Source organism: Aythya fuligula, chromosome 20 (genome assembly GCF_009819795.1).
Source record: "Aythya fuligula isolate bAytFul2 chromosome 20, bAytFul2.pri, whole genome shotgun sequence".
NCBI classification, from domain to species: Eukaryota; Metazoa; Chordata; class Aves; order Anseriformes; family Anatidae; genus Aythya; species Aythya fuligula.
The window spans coordinates 4,860,628-4,878,149 of record NC_045578.1 but is presented as its reverse complement, the minus strand read 5'-3'; the positions used below and the strand labels follow the sequence as shown (position 1 = coordinate 4,878,149).

Genomic DNA, 17,522 nt, shown 5'->3' with positions numbered 1-17,522 from the left:
TTTCCTCATTTTCCCCCTGCATGTTTGCTTTTTGCAGGCCCAGGTAAAAGCCCTGCTCAGCCCCCGGCAGCTGCACTATCCGAGCCGCCCCAGCGGAGGTCAGTGTTCCGCAAGGAATGGGGACGGCTCCGCGCTCCCGAAGCATGGGTGGCCTGATGCAAAATATTTGCATTAACAAGATTTGGAAAGAAGAAAACCTCTTCCCTACGGTTAATTATTTAATTGACTCTCTCTTAAAATTGCATTAAAATGTAATTGGGAAGCTCTCCCTAGCCAAACCTGGGCCGTGGGGCCCAGCGCTGTGAAAGGCTGCCCCAGTTGGCACGCATGGGGCCGATGGTGCTGTGGGTGCACCGTGCCCGAGCGGGGCCAGGACTCTGCCCCAGACCCCTCTGCAAGATCCAGCCGTGGTGCCCAGCTCCCTGGTTTCTCTCTGAAATGATCTTTTTGCTTTGGGTTGCATGGAGCGAGTTCCGCAGTTTGCTCAGGAGTGCAAAAGGTCAGCACAGGAACTCGTCTCCCACTCGTAAAGAAAAGATGCATCCTTCCTCCCCTGGGGTTCACTTCCAACGCTTTGGCCACTATTCCACAAATGGGCCGTGAAAACAAGATAGGAACCACGTCTAATGCAGAAGTGCATGGAGCCTCCTCTGACCCCCCTGCCCCGGTATCTTTCTTTGCAGCTTTTTTAATCACAACTTTCTCTGCTCGGAAGGTCAGAGGCCAGCAGCACTCCCCTCCAGCAGCAGCAGGCATTCCCCAGGTCATGCCAGGCTTCAAGGCTGAGCAAAGAGAATCTGCCTTTGTCGCCTCCTGCCTCTGACCCTTCAGATGTGCAAATACCTCAAACGCTGTGGAGGACGGAGTGGTGCTGCAGAAGATAATAAAACAAAGAAGGTGAAGCCCTGAGGTAACCGGCATTTTAAACCCGGTATCTTTATCCTCAAAATTAATCGTCCCTGACTTTTCAGGCAAGAGAGAAGCCATCTCCAACATGCCAGGCCTCGCCCTGATATGGCTTTACGAGTAAAAGCATTGACATGCAGCAACTGGATGGCCCGGTGTGGGCCGAAGTCACCAGCCCTGCCTGGTGCCGCACTGGGAGGTCTGGTTGTTCCTTGCCAGCTCCACCCGATACCCAGAAAGCAAGTACCCGAGGCAGGAGTAGTGCTGAAACCCTTCTTACACATTCCTGGGGTCTGTGGCAAGGTGGCTGAGCACATGGGAACAGGACCAGGTTTTGCATGGGGCACTAGCGATGGTATCAGCAGTTGGCTGGGTGAACCGGAACCTTCTGGGACATGGTTTTCCTAATCCAAAACCTCCGTGACGTTGATCCAGAAGTCCTGAGCTTTTATCTGGCCTGGCTGGCCAGTAACACATCGGTCGTTAAAGTTTCATGGTGTCTCTGTAACCACGCTCCCAGCAGTTCTGCTGACACAAACACGAGGGTTGAGTAAATCCATGAACCTCTGGCTACCTACTGCTGAACTTGGGCTACCACCTGAACACCACAGCCCTGCAGATACACCTGCAGGACCTTCCTAGGAATCCTGGGCAAGAAGAGAAGCACCTCTCAGCAAACCATCAGCCACAGGCCTCCTCCCACACAGCCTGCATGACTGACCTGGAGAAGCTGCAAGGGTCCCTGTTGCTGAATAAACTTATGAAGTAGCACAGAACAGAGGTACCGACCAGAGCTTACAGTAAGCAGACACTAGAATAAAATCATGAAGACATCTGATGCAAGGATGGGAAAGCCCAGGTCCCCTTTCTGCCTGACTACTCTGGTTGCCTTCCCCTCTTCATCTCTCAGCTGCTGGATCTTCAGATCTTCCTGCTCCCCCAGGATGGGTGAAGGGAGACTTCTGATTTCTTCAAACTTTTTCTGCATCACTCAGCATCTGGCCTGATGAAATACCTAACCTCAGTGGGGAAGGAGTGATTGGGCCCTCTGCAACAAACCATGCCCTTTGCAAAAAGATTGGTTGTCTGGAAGCAAGAATAATATTGGTAAGGCTCTTGAAATGCATCATATCCTGACCAAAACTGAATGAGGGATTAAAAAGAGCCTTGGCTGAGTCCATATGCTCTGAGGATGTTATCTGTTGGGTGCAATCTCCTGTAGGTTCAGCCTCCTGAAGGGTTCAGCCACAGATGACACTGCCACGAGACGCGTGCTTCTGGAAAGACGCAAAGTGTCTGTGCAGACAGGCCATGTGGCGTCTCAAGCAGAGAGAAAACAAACGGTCCTAAGTTGAGACTAAAAGATTTAGATGCCCCTCACGCTTCCATTTTGGATAACATGGCCAATCTCGCATGCCTCCAGGAGCTGCAAGAAAAAATCCTTGTAGCGAGTGTCGAGGAAAAGTCCCGAGGCACCAGGCTCTGCGGCTCGCTGCGAGCAGCTCTGGGCCCGGCAGATGCAGGGGCTCTTCGGGAGCGCTCGAAGCCAGCGAGCCCAGCGCTGCCACGGAGCAACAGCAACTTTGACTCCTGTAACAAGCCCCAGCAATTGGACTCCCTTGGCAAATCATCCAAAATAAACAGCATCTGTTTTCACAGATGGAGAGAATTAAGACATACTAGCAACTTAGTTTGAAGTTATAAGGCCAGACATAAATAAATGAGAGGCAATCTTTCCATAAGATGGTGGCTTGATTACTGAGGATACAGACAGATGAATAAATCACCTTGGGGTGAGATAGGCTGTAACTTGCTACACATCCAAGAGACTGCAGTAACTACTCATGTGAATCCTCTTAGCCCGAAGGAAATGAGAGGTAAGTGATATTGCTGAAGGGATCTGCAGGGTAGGAGCACACACATGGGCAGTTATTGCAAATTAGCTGATGCTCTGCACGTTCACACCCTCATTTGCCTCATGGTAACTTTTTAATCTGCCTCCGTTACTGTCTGGCCTCCCCGGATTTACATAACTGTAAAAATATAAGAAAACAAGAAGAGAAATGATGTGGCATGCTTGAAGCTTTCTTTGAAATCTACCCTCTCAGAAGTCAACTGTAGTGCATTGAAATCCAGTACTTCAAAGGTTTTAAGCCTATTTTATTGACTGGAAGGAAGATGACGGTAAGATAACCAAGTCTTGGACTGCCTTGACTTTAAGGCTGAGAAACCCAGGCTCAAAGCTGGAGACTCACTCAACACAAACACTGGTGCCTGAGCGCGCCAGGACGAGGTGCAAGATCCAAAAAAAGCAGCAGGAGCTGGGTCCTTTGATTTTTCCAGCTCTCTCAGCCTTTCCCCGCGTTGGGCCGCTCTGGTTAATGACCGGGTTGCTGAGGACAGTTACTCAGAAGTTGAAATGGTCGTTCTTCACCATGCAGATGCTAAGGCTTTTTGGCATTTGTCTCCCATGAAAATTTCCAAGCCAACAAAGTCTCAGCTCCACTTCTACCTGATGCCAGAGCTCCCAGGTTTATACATAAATTAAGGCACAATTTCAGGCTTTTAAAATACTTGGCATTTGGCTTTTAAGGAAGTCTGAAAAAGACAGTACTATTATTGCCCAAAGTCCTGCTCCCCTTCCAGGTGAATCACAGGGAGATGACTTGACTCTGCATTTTGTAGTTGAAGGGATGAGAGGGCAGTGTCCATATGCTGCAGATCCTGTCCTGGATGATTTTCTGTGTTCTAAGGAACAAAAGATCAGAGCCAAAATCCTTCCCACAACAGAGTCTTGTTAAAGGCCTTTTCATGTCATACATCTCAACAGTTCCAGTTCCTTCTTGGCCCTTCTGTAGTGTGGGACAGCATTTCTGCATGGTCCACAGCTGCATGGGGACCATTAATTCGGTCTTAACTTTATGCAAAGTCCCTTCCTTGAAGCTGCTGTTGCTGTGAGCTGTCAGCAGGCTGAGAAACAGGATAAGAAGGCAGGGAATGATTTAACATTTCTTTACTTCAAGGCATCAGAGCCCTGCCTCTCAAATCTAGTGGGTCCTCCGTGGTGCAAATCTGCTCGGAAGTACATGCTAATAAGCAGGTTGGAGCAGAGAAGCCCAGCTGAACTGTTTCTGGGGTCCACCTCACCTCATAAGGCAAAGAAGGAATATCACCATCACCCAAAGGGTGTATATTCTTCCAAGAATCTCCTAAGAGTGAATAAAGATAGTGGAGATGCAAGTCAAGTGCTCCAGAAAGCCCACCAACACTAGAGAAGTCACACAGGGATTGGTCTTTTGGGACATTTTGAAGCAACCTTTCTAGAAATCTCCAGAGGGAAGAAAGTTCAGTCAGCTCTGAGAGCACCTGTAGTAGCCAGCATGCCCAGATCATGTTAGTCTGGGAATCATCTTGGCCTGCAGTTTTGCTTACCAGAAGCAATCAGGCTGTTCTCGTTTATTACTTCTGTACCTGCCGCAAGATTTGCACATTTTCTCAAAAGGGACAAAAAAGAAAGAAGATGGCAAAAAGAAAGGGATGATGACAACTCTAAAAGCCACAGGAAACTCCAAGGCACCATCTACCTAATCTTTAGCCACTGTTACTAGCCCTGGGAAAGCTCCAGGGATGAAGTGCAATGATTGCTCTGCAAAGGCAGAGGCTGCAGGAGAAGACATCAAGAACCTTCAGCGATGTTCTCTGGGGCTGCTCACAGAAGGTGCGCAGACCTGGATGGCAAGAGCCAGGACTGGCACTAGCCAAGGCAAGAAGAGCAAACCTTATTTTTACTTCCATGTACTGTCAAAAAAACAATAAAAATAGGGACAGTAGGAAGCAGATCACACCTCACAGCCTGAGGACAAAGTCTGAGACCTGTTCTGCCCTGGTGACAAAGGGTCAGGAGCACAGGGAAAAGGCCCTTCACCCTAACTGCTGTGCTCACAATGGAGGAGACTCCCTTGCAGACTTCACCAGTGCCCTCAGACACAACTGTGAAGGTGACCTTGGGGCAAAACAAGGGGAGGGAGATGAGGGCATTCCTCATAGCACCTCATGACCCAAGGCTGGATTTGCAGAGGGAACACCGCATAACATGGCGGCCTCCTCTACACCGCTCCGCGGCCTAGCCAGACTTGGCCAGCCACAGCACACGGAGGGGCACAAACCTAAAGGCTTGTGGAAACAATGGCTCCTGAAAAATCAAGGGGCCCCACACTTTGAGGGATGGATCATTTCGACGCCCCTGGGCTGTCATTAAGGAGCTGTTTGCCAGCTCCTGGCCTTTCCCTGCCAGCTGCTGGGGGAGGAGGTGCAGGCGCGATTTCTGCTCCCTCCCCTCCTTTCCCCCCTTTCCTTTTACCACGTCTCTGGAATTTTGAGGGCCTGCCGGGAAGGGAAGGGTTGAGGGATTTCTCCTTCCCTTCCTCCTGGCCCAGCCACTCCAAAATAAACAGCCCCCAGAAAAGAAACACAGTGCCACTTAATAAATTCACCCTGTAAGGAGAGAGATTTCATAGAGGAGCGGCTTATTTCCAAGGGTACTAAGATAATTACATGGGTAACTAGGAAGAGTTCAAGAAAACAGTTTGAATTTTCTTATCAGTTTCCCATAGCTTGGAGCAAAAAGAAAATAAAATGCTTTACTATAATCAAATCATGTTTTCTGAAGCCCTCTGTTGGCAAGTACACAATTTCTTCAGCACTTCCATTAAAACAGAAACACTTAGGAGAAAATGATAGCGGCTCAAAATGGAAGAGTGGGCCCCAAGAGCACCACACCAGCAGTTTGCATGGCCCTCACCACAGAAAGCCAGACCACCTCTTGCTGGCTGCAGGGCAGCAGCAGGCCCATGGGCAGTACCTGTGGCCCCCATCTGCTCACCTGGTGCTAACTTAGCCCCATACCTAAGGATATTACAAAAGAGACTTTCTCCCATTAACTCAGCAATGCTCATAGTACTTCCAGTGTAAAACCTCACCCTTGCTACAGCAGTTAACTTCAGAAGCAGCTATTGACTAACAGAAACATTAGTGACACCCAGGCATGCCGCAGCGCTGATGCGAAGTGCCTGTGGGATCGTGCACCACATGCTTCTCCTTCTGAAAAGGGATTTTCAACATCCTTCTGAGGGGCTACAAAATGAGGCTGTTGCATAAAATCCAGCTACCTCCATGGAATAGCCTAGGTATCTGCTCCTGACCCTGTGGTTTTGGTTGCCCTCTGAGTTTCCAGAAATAAACTTCTGAAGATTCAGGCTGAGGACCTCAGTCTGGTTTTATACTGGGTGCATGATTCTGAGCTACACCAAACCCCCTCCACCTTCTTCACTACCGGGTCTGTGCTTTCACAAGTATAAGGCATCTTTTGATGATAACGTGGTTTTAGTACGTCAGTGCCAATACCGCCATACCTAAAGAAAAGTGTGACTTATAAATATGCATATTAACCAACTTGAGTAATAACACTTTAAAAGTGTAGGTGTTCAGCATTAAGCTTCAAGTGATCAGGATAAAATTATACAAGACTACAAGACAATGCCATTTATAGCAATCAACAGTGTGACTGGTCATTAAGAAGTAGGAAAAAAAAAAAAAAAGTGTTAAGCCCAGAACCTTTACAACCTGTGGAACAACCGGTCAGACATTTCAAAAACAGAAAGCACATGTTCACAAAGAAATGAAGGCATTATACAGTACTTTCGATCCATTTTAAAGTGACCCACTCCTGCAGGATTTATCAAAGCTCAAGATGGCAAAGAGGGAGAGCAAAAGCAAGCACCTAATGCAGCACCACAGGGCTGAGAGTGAAACCAGCTGGCTGGGTTCCTGCGATACCTGGAGGGAAGGGAGCATGAGGGGAAAGCCCATCCCAGCTCCCCGATCTCCAGGATAACTAGCTCGACATTTAGGATAGCACTATAGCAGATTTCCAACTTGGGCTTCCAAAACTCCTCCCGCAACACTGAGCATGTCCTACTCCGTAGGAAACAGCCTAGGACACAGCAAATGTGCTTACAGCCTGTTGCGAAAAATACATAGGAAATGTGCATACCTAATGCAGTTAAGGAAGAGACAAAGTAAACTTAGTTCCCTCAAAATAAATTCCAATTCAAAAAACACAATTCAAAAAGCAGACACAGCAGGCCCGGTAAAAGAGCAGTACACAGGCACGCACACACACACACTCTACCTGAAAACCAAAGTACTCAAGCTAGAGGTTTATTCTACTGTTTTTTTAAATATAATTCAACTGATGGGTTAACATATCAATTCCTTACCAACGCCAAATTTTAAATTCTCTTTAACTACTCAGTGTATTTAAAGGAACAACATCTTACAAGGCACTAGAAGATGAATTCATCTTTAGATAAAGTATCTGTAAAAATAAAGAGTGAGCCAAGTATCCATTTTCATTTTTGAATGTCAAGCGCTTCTGACCTCAATTTCTTTAATCTGTTTTTTGTCTGTTTTTTAATTAGCTAATAATATTGGTCTGGTGCTCAGCACAATCCCCCTTGCAGTCTCAGACTCAAAACACATCTTTTCTGTCCATGAAGCTGGGTGTGCACCTCTCACCGACAACACTTGAATTTCACTGAAAAAGGATACGGTTTGGAAATCCAACACTTAAAGAAAGTATTGAAAACATCTCCCTTCTCCCCTCAGAAACTGATACATGAGATGTACATTTTTGTCCCCACGGTAAACACAAATCCCCACCAAATCCAGCCCCTTCATTCCCCTGGACATCACTGACAGAGTCAGAACGCCAATGTAAATGTTTGCTGCTTGGACTCAGGTCTCACCTTAATAAAGACAGCCCACGCGTAATTGTGTTTGTATAAAAGATATTTACTTCAATTATCACACCTAGGGTGCTAGTGAATAATAATAATAATAATACATCGTGTGAGTTTCATACAGTGATATTGCTTCTCCATATCATATAGGGACCGTTGTACAGTGCTGAGAACAAACATTATATGGCTAACCAAACAAAGACAGAAGAAACAATGCCATTCTGCTGACGGAGGGAGCGCTTCCCCGCTACTGCCAGCCATATAAACTCTTACTTTTTATGTTTAAACAAATACCAAGAAATAAAATGTTACAAAAGATGAGTCACAGCAACACAATGTGGGCTTCTCAAAGCTACTTGTACAAAAAAATGACACTTTTTTTGGTCAATTGGGTCTTTGTGAGGATCTTTTTTTTTTAATCTGTGATTGTGAATATAACAAACAAGCTCTAAAAACATCTAAGACTTAGTGCGTTACAGAAAAAATATAAAATACTGCTAAAAATGTAAGACACCACAATACACTGGGGTAAAAACTGAGCTTATTATTTAAAAAAAAAAGTTCTCAGGAAAAAGTACACCACTTTCTGTTTGAGTTCATCTTGTGCTGTGTTAGTAGTCGGGGCATTTCAAAGGTCTGCCCATTATCATGGCAAGTAGTTATTGCACAAATGCAAAGAGTTAATTTTTTTAATAAAAAATGAAAAGGGACATGAGGGAAACAATTAAAAAAAAAAAAAAAAAGAAACATCCCCCCCACCCCAGCCAGCCTCCATCTGCTTTGGAATTAACGTCCAAATTCGTATTCGTACATTTGACATTCGCGGAGCATTTCCAGCGAGTGGGGCGCACAGTGCCCGCTTTTGTGAAAGGAACGGCAGAAAACGCTTTGCAACACAGAAATGCATAGAGTATTCTGACAGGAACAAGCTTTTTCTTTGCTGAGGTTATCCAATCGTTACCATAGGGCTTTTTTTTTTTTGTTTGTTTTCTCTTTTCTTTCAGACTACGTCAAAGGAAAAAAAAAAACTCGCGTGGGAAATGCATCTGATGGTTTTTAGTGGGACACCCTCGAAAGGCAAAGTGCAAATTTGCTTCCAAATCCACAGAAGTGGTGATGTGCCCTGCAACTAGCTCAGCACCTTCCCCCTTTGCCCACCGTAAGGTCTCACCGCGGGGCCGGCCGGCTCGGTGCTGACCGGTGGCCCTCTGCCCCGTCCCCCGTGCAGACACGCGCTCCCCTGCCGCAAGCAGGGGGAATTTCTAGCGCAATGGTTTTCATTTTTGCTTCTGCAGCTTTTCTCTCGCTCGCTCGTGACGTGTTACCTAGCCAGGGACAGCCTGTCTGAACGTGTTTCCACACCGCAAGAAAACTTAAACAACTCCTCCGTGACAAAGATCAATTTACAACGTGCATTTCCAGAGTTCACACCAGGAAAAGTTGCTGCTGCTGCACCAGGTGTTTTTTTTTTCTTTTTTTTTTCCTCTTTTTTTTTGATTTTTTTTTTTTTAATTTTTTTGTTTTAAATCTTGACCAACTTTGAATGAGAAGAAAATCAGCCTTGAATTCAGAAATTCAAACATATGCCAACAAAGATGAACATCACAGGAAACCAGTCTCTCATTTTAAATTAACACGCGAGTAAATCACAATGTACTTTGACAAAGGGGCACTGCATCTTCATGAAATTCTCAGTAGAGGCTCTAGGAGGCTAAGGGTATTTTCTCTCTCTGTATATTTTAAGTCTCTTCTCTCACAACTGAGGCTTCTTATTCTCAGTCCTAAATTATTTTAAAACTATTTAAATAATATTATTTATTAGGCATTTAGATAAAATACTTTTTTTTTTTTTCTTTTAAAAATGATTGCTCTAGGAAACACAACAGGGGCACAATGATATGGATACGAGCCGACAGCACCCCACTCCATCCAACTTTCTCCAATGTCTGCTCACAGGATATGTATACTCCTGTTGTGTTTGTATCAAATAAAAACAAACCTCAAAAAAAAAAAAAAAAAAGAAACTGTTAAAACTAATCTCATAAATAGGAAATGTTAGATTGTTTTCCTAATTACAAACCGCCTTTGCGTATTTCACCTTATGATGCTGTAGAGAGAGCAAGCTTGGAGCGTGACACAGCAGTGCTGCTGAGGGCTGAGGATGCAGGTGGGAGGAAGCCCGAGCTTCGCCAGACCCAACGCGACTGGACTGACCCTACAGCGCCTCGGCCCCCACAGCCAGCCCTGAAGACAAGACAGACGGCACGGATTCCCGATGGCACGAAGGACATGTAGCAGTTAGCAAGGGCTGGAGCCCACCAGCGGTTCCTGAAGGCGGACAGACCTGCGGGCACGGCACGGGTCTTGGGAGCGTTAACGCCGCGGGGCAGTGCTGGGCTTTCGAAGCCTGCGCCCTCCGTGCTGCTGGAGCCAAGCCAGGCAGGGCTGTTCGTCAGGAACCCAAATTCACAAAACCAGTGCTTGCACTCGCCTGTGCTCAGCGGACGGGGCCTCCAGATGCAGAGTGAGAGTTTCTATTGCACAAAGACTTAACGCACAGTGTTTGAAGTGCTCAGTAGCAAGGGGGCAACTAACGCTGGGCCGCGCAAGTGCTCCTCGGTTGGCGCTTGCTTTCCCCCCACCCAAGTGAAAAGCTGTGAATGCTGCGATCTAGATCACTGTGCTTTAGATTATTCTCCACGAAGAGATTAGAAAATAAGGCACATAGCTTTCCAAGTATAGAAAGTTTGTTAAAGACTACATTTTAGGAAAGTAGCGAGAACTAAAAACTTAATGGGCAATGCAGTAACGTACAGGATTTTGATGACATGCCTGTTGAATTAAAATAAAACCATTTCAAACTAAACTAACCTCTTTCCCCCACAAAAGACCTTTCCACGATCCCCACCTCCTGAGGAGGTGAAAGGAAATGGAAGCCCTGCTCAAGGAAAAAGAAAAGTACGACACAGAGGTGACCTTGCTTACTCCCCACACGCCTCCTTTAGGAGCCAGATGCTCAAGCACTCGCAGCAGAGCCTGTACCAGCATCCAGAGGTAACTAGGTACTTTGGAAACACTTTTAAAGCTAGTAATAATTTACTCACATAAATAATACATCAAAATAGTACTAAGGGTCTAATGTAAACTAACAAAAGCCAGAGAAGTCTGACTGAAGGACTGATTGTAGAAAACATTTTTTTTTTTTAGTTACTTGGAGATAGGATTGTACTTCAGAGCAAGTCAAATGCCAAGTTTTAGTTCTTCTCTTGAAAACACAGCACTTGCCTTCCAAGAGGAACTGTGAAGTAGAGAATTTCAATCTCATTCCCAAGAATACTTGAATATTGCTCAGGGAAAGCAAGAACAAACCACTTGCTTATATTTGTTACTTGGCTACATTTACTGATCAGTGGTTTTTGCAATTGTTTAAATACATGGCAAAATTCTTTATTCTTCATCTTCCCACTGTACCTAAATATAGCAGAGTATGATTTACTTGTGCAGCTATCTAGCGTATTAACTTCTCCTAGGCCACATCAAAGCAAAACCCTCACACCAACTGTTATGGGATGTTACAGACAAAGTTTGACCCTTAATTTCAAATTACCTGGCTTTTGCACATCTCAGACCCTCGGAATTATTTTTATGTATTCTGAACGTGATCTTCTCCCTCCCCAGGTTAGCTGAACCCGCATATCTCAAGAAATCCGACCTCTCAGATGGATAATCCTGCATTTACAACATGGAACTTATCTGACAAATGGGAAAACAGCATGCTATGCATTAAAATACAGAGTAGTTTTAAGCCTCCACTCACCTATGCCCCAAATGATTTCATGATTCTGGCTGTAGCCAATTCTACTGCCCCACTGAGACCAAGCATGTAAACACTATACATACAGGGGGCTTCCCGTACTGGAATCGTGTACATACACACACTTAACAACTCCTAAAAATGCATATTCATTACCCGCATCGACAGAAGATGTAACACGACTTAATGCCATGATTCCTGTTACCAACAGAGAGATGGTGCTGTTATGAACATTACCACAGAATTACACAGTAACTATGCCACAAGCAGGTGTGTCACCGAAGCAGCAGGGAACTCCTGGCCTGACTCTCCACTTCCATGGATCTTTGGATAAAGATTGTACTACGTCGTACAAGTGTCTCTAAGAATCAAACAGAAAGTCAAAGACGTGATATCGTGGGGACTTTAGCCATCTACTTTTGCTGTACTGTTTCCTATATTATTTTGCAATGGTCAGAAATTCAGTCATTCTTGGCACGTGCCTGTTTCAACAGACAACCAGAAACAATAATGTGAAACCAACGATTTTGGTCATAAAAATCAACAGAACTGTGGCAAAACCCTTCTACTAGTATCAAACAAATAAAGCAAGCCTGAACAATGGCAGAAATTGCGTTTTGTAGAATAGCTGGACAAGGAAAATACAATAATCTCATTAATTTTTTAAAAGGGGACATTTCTTTTTAAAGCACTTTTGTGTCTCAACATGTTTGTGACTAGTAATGAAAAACCAACCCTGGGCACCAGACCATTTTTTTCTCATTCATAAACTAGTTGTAGAAATGCACACTTCCCTGGACAGCCAAGGTTTGGGGTTTGACACAGAGGTTGTGGGGAAAGTGGGTGCCCTCGGTCCTTGGCTGTACCAGAGGTTCTCACTAATAAAACTTCAATGAATGACTTTGTTCAGCTGGGAAATGACCTTACAACTAATAACTTGCATCCCATATGCCACAGTACCACTGGACTGGGGGGAAAATCATCCCTGAGGAGAGAGATGGCACCACTCACACACCTATTTTAAGGCTTTTTTTGAAAACTTAAGTGCACAGGCCTAATGCTAACCTTCTCCAAAAGGATAAATTTCACCTTCAGAGCACAGAAACTTGCATATTAACGGGGTAGGGTACATGACCTGGTCATGTAGGATTAGTCCCTAGGCATAGCATAAAGGGCTTGTCTTGCTTTAAAGTTCATTATTAACTATATTTTACATATGGCATAGTCAATACATCCCACAAAAGGGATGGGGAGGAAAGAACTTATCTGTGAAATAATATTTCTACATTTCAGAGCTCAAACGCATACGTGAAGGAGACAGGGACCACTAGGTCACTTCTCAAACTGAGAAGGTTAAGCCAGAAAAGAAACTTAGATCTTGTGCTTTCCAAGCCAGTGATTCTCCTTGCAATTTAAAACCATCCAGCAAGATTTTAAACCGCTGGAAAAAAAAATATATATTTTTTTTGTACAGAATTTTTAAATTCTCTCTTTTTTTCTTTTTAGTAAGTTGATTGTATATGCAACACAAAGGAAGAAAATGTTGATGTTCAAGTAGTGGGGCAACAGAAAGTGCAAGGGGAATGCAGCAGGCCAATGCATATGTGAACTGAATACTGCTTTACAGCTGTTTTGTCTGTGTGAGTCACGTTTAGGAGTAAGAGGATATGAGCAAATTGTCTCAGCAGGGTCAAAACCCAACTCACTCCCGGGAAAGACATGATTTGGTTTTAGTGAATGTGAAATCACCCTCCCTCCCACGTAAGAACCAACTTTTCTTCTCCTGTGTTTCTGATAGTCTTCAAGAAACACTCACAGGACAGGACTCAGCCACACAGGGTGGCTCTAGGACAGAAAATACTCTAGGATATGTACACGGAGTCAAGAAGTAAGAAGAGAGAGTTTAAGAAACTCACGTGTTAAAAAGACACAAATGAAGCAAAAATAGTGCCCTCCATCTGCATGCAACAAACTGCTTTTCTTTCAGCTTGCAACAAATGGCTAAGTAAGATTTCCGATCTCTTTGCAACCTTGCTAAAGGCACTAGTCCAGATTACTGCAACATTTCAGTTTAAATAAACTGATTTGGATTTAAGTGCAAGGATGTGTCCAAAACCAAGGGATTTTTTTCATCTATTCTCATAATTTATACATGGTCAAAATAATATTTTCTCCTGTTTCTAACCAGCCCTGTTTTTGCCAGAAACATTTTTATTTCCTATAAATTTTCAGAATACTTGGAATTTGTAATTTTAAGATGGAAAATGACAGACTTCTGACTGCAACTGTGCTAGTGGGGACTGCAATCACTGTTACCATTTTCCATTATTTCAATACATTACTTTGTCAGATCTGCCTCAACCCTAATTTAGGTAAATGTATCACCTTTCTAATTTGAGTTACCACCAGAATGATGCACCTCTATAGCTTACTATTACTCCCATTAAAGGACTGAAAACCAGCAACTTTTAAGTAATTGGATAGAGAATATTGCATAGAATTGTCGCATTCATTAACCTCCTTCTCTACACCATTCCTATTTGAACAAGTTTGATAAAACTAATGTGAGGATCTTTCACCTAATGAGAAAGGCACATGTAAATATATTTTTTTTCTCTTTAAGTATATGACTGATCTTTCTTATTACAGCAAAGAGTTTTTTACTGAGTATTCACTAATTCAGGATAGAGACAGAGTGCACTGATAAAGGTTCCTTTACAGCGTGGCTCTATTTAGAGACATTTTACAGATGAATAAATAAAATGGTCAAATTTTACGGCATCAACAGCAACTGCAATTAGAACCATTTCTGCCAATTGTAATGTGCAATCCTGTCGTCTGAAGTTTGTATCCTCAAAAATGGAAGTGCATTGACAGTCACACTGGATGACCCCTCTGCCAAGGAATACTCTTCCCTTACTTTTACCTAAACAAGTATTACACCTTTTGCCTTTTCTAACCATCCAGAAAGAAAAACGACAATTTTTGCTGCAATATAAAGGTATTTGTGTTAAAACAGCCTGGGCCCTTCATCCACAGCTTTAGAAGAGCACAGAACTCGACATAGAAAGATAAAATTATTTTTAAAGAACCTCAAGAAACAAATCAGAACAAAACAGACTCTGGCATTACAGCTTTTCTGAAAACTATCTGTGCTTTTATCCATCAGGAGAAGAAATGTCATCAGTGACCAGGCTCCATGCTCTGCAAAATGACCATGCCATGGGACAAGCCCCGGGTCCCCTGTGCCTCTGTAACACTGCTCACCTTTCTGCGCAGTGACCGAAGAACATAAAAAGCCCCAGTGCTACTCTCTGGCATTTCTTCTCCTGCAACTTTTTTGTCCTTTTCTGTTAATCAAGTAAAAAGAAAAGTTACTCCAATACATATTTTTTCCTAAAAGCGTTACTTTCAAATGCCGCGCAAGAACAGAAATACAGCTAAAATCTTTCAGTGTTGCTGAAGTTAAGTCTCTGAACCAGGGAGGACTCTGCCCGTTTGGAAAGCCAGTAGGTAGCTCATCTCCAACAAGAGAATCTCAGCAGTAGTTCAAGCTAATCCATTTTGCTCTCCAATGGAACAGAAAAGCAGCTGTGACCTTGGCTAAAAATCGGGAACAAACAGCTGGGAGCATCGCTTCAACTCTACGAGCTCGGTCTGAGGGCGTCCATCTGCCCGTGCCCTGAACGAGGCGCTCACCAAGGGACCCCGAGTGACGCCCAGCGGGGCGGCCGGGCCGCCCCCACAGCATCTCAGCAGGCTAATCCACATTCAACGCAGATCATTAAATATGAAAGAACAAAAGGAGCTAAGCCATTAATAAAGTGCCAAAAATATAGGAAATACTGACAGCATTTGATTTGATTAATTTTATAATAGATGCCAATGACAACCCTTGGCAGGATGGAGTGACTTCTGACTTGTGAATGCTGTCTTTATCCAGCAAAATTACATGATTCAAATGTAATAATGGAGCTTAGAATTAACAGTTAGTGTTATAACAGAAAAATTTCCTCTAGGGCAAGCTACAGATATGCATTTTAAAAACCATTATAGCATTAAAAACTGGGCAGATGCTAAAGAACCCTAAAGAACTAGTGGAAACCTGAAAAGCAATCTAAAAACAAACAGGAAAAAAAAAAAAAGATACAAGTTTCAAGGCACTTACGTATTGCTTATTAAGAAGAGAGATTGACCTTAAATGCTGCATTTGTGTTCAACCTGTGAATACAGTTCTGCTGTCGGATAATGCAGCAAGAGCTCTCAGTAAGCATTATGGAATGCAATTATATCGACACAGGCACAAGAACAGTTTGGGGAATATTAAGTTAAAAAAAAATGATCAAATAGAAAAAAAAACAAACCACCCTCCCTATCGAGAAAGCCGAGAGTAACAACTTGACTGCATCAAGCACCTGGATCTCAAATCAGCAGACAAGGACAGTAGAAACAGACTGGCAACTGTACTGCCTAGAATTACTTAAAGAAACAAAACAACCACAACACAACCTGAACCGAACAATAAAGACAAAAATTCAGAACATAAAATATCTCTGTCTTCTCGTCAGAAGTTTTGCTTCATGGCTGAAGACGCATCTTGTTATGACTTGTATTAAGGTAGGCGTACTTTTACCAGGACGCGCATTTATAGATGGAGCTGTGCTTTTTACGTCAAACCAGACCACTGTACAGATACAGAGAGGTAACACTTTGTTCACCACGTTATTTCCCTCGCTGGCCATTCCCGTGGACTAACTGCACTCCAGATAAGAAGCCAAAATCGCTTCCAGTACGGGCTGTCACACACTGGTGTTTGCTATTACAGACCATCTCCTCAGCTCATCACAGAAAGGGGCCGTTGCTCTCTCTGTTCCTCGATTTTAGTTTTGCATCACAAGTCCCCAGTACCCAAGGAGGTACCCTGAAACAGCTAGCAGTAAAAAGAGGAAACAAATCCCTGCCTTTCAGCCTCCTAGAGCCTTCTTTTCTTAATCATGAAAAGGATTGATTTTAGTGTACTGATTCTTAATTTGTGAAACTTGCGCTAAGTGCTGCTGTTGCATGTTAAGAGACTGTAAATGAAATACATAAGTTCTAAAACATCATGCAAGAAATGTGGTTTCACATCTTACAGTCAAAAATCCTACTAATGAATTAATACAAGCACACTGAGGTGTAATATTGGGAACATACCTTTAAAGTCGGAACTCCTCTCCCCATCCCTCCCTCCCCCAAAATCAGAAAAGTAATATTAATTAAACTTAAGAAGTAATGAATGCACCATTAAAGTGTCATCAAAAAGATGCTGACCTAAGACAAAAGTTCAATGATACACAATACGGTCAAAAAGTCTTCAATCAATAATATACAGTATGACAACTACATCTTGTAAATTATACCCAATACTGCCGGCAGTCTATCCCTCTAAAGAATATTTGCCCCCTTTCATCCCTTCCTAACAATCAGATAATAAAATACAGCACCTATAAATAAGCAAAAAAAAATTATATATATATATATTTATATATATATATATATTCCGAAATCATCTATTGTTAGTTTTAAAGATATGGCAATAAAGGAGTCTAAATTAGCAAACTTGTAGAAGCCATAACTGATAAAACAGCTTATTGAAAAAAGGTGGCAGTAATGCACTCTATGTGTGCACAAGTACGTAAGAAAATACACAGACGTATAAAATTGCACGCACACACTCACGCACACACATCCTTCCACACACCTCTATGCTCACGCATATACATATAGACAACAGGAGGAGTTAGAGACAAGTTAGAATTTGATTTGTACTTTGATCAGCCCTAACCTGTGCATAAAGTAATGGCAAAAGGCTGTATTTCTGCAGGGCAGAATGGGCTAGACTGGGACTCGAGAGCATGAACGTTTTGGTTTGGAGTTTGGGCTGCTTCCATCCTGGTAAGAGCCCGTCTGGTCATTGCCATGTACTATTTTTCCACGTAAAAAATAAGCTTCCCACAACTAAA

The 17,522-nt window shown here is 43.4% G+C and overlaps 1 protein-coding gene across 1 annotated transcript in view; it reads right to left on the bottom strand.

The window, feature by feature from the left end:
* The window catches only part of CUX1 (cut like homeobox 1), a 268,484-nt gene that overhangs the window by 10,645 nt on the left and 240,317 nt on the right, over positions 1–17,522 (bottom strand). The window lies entirely within an intron of this gene.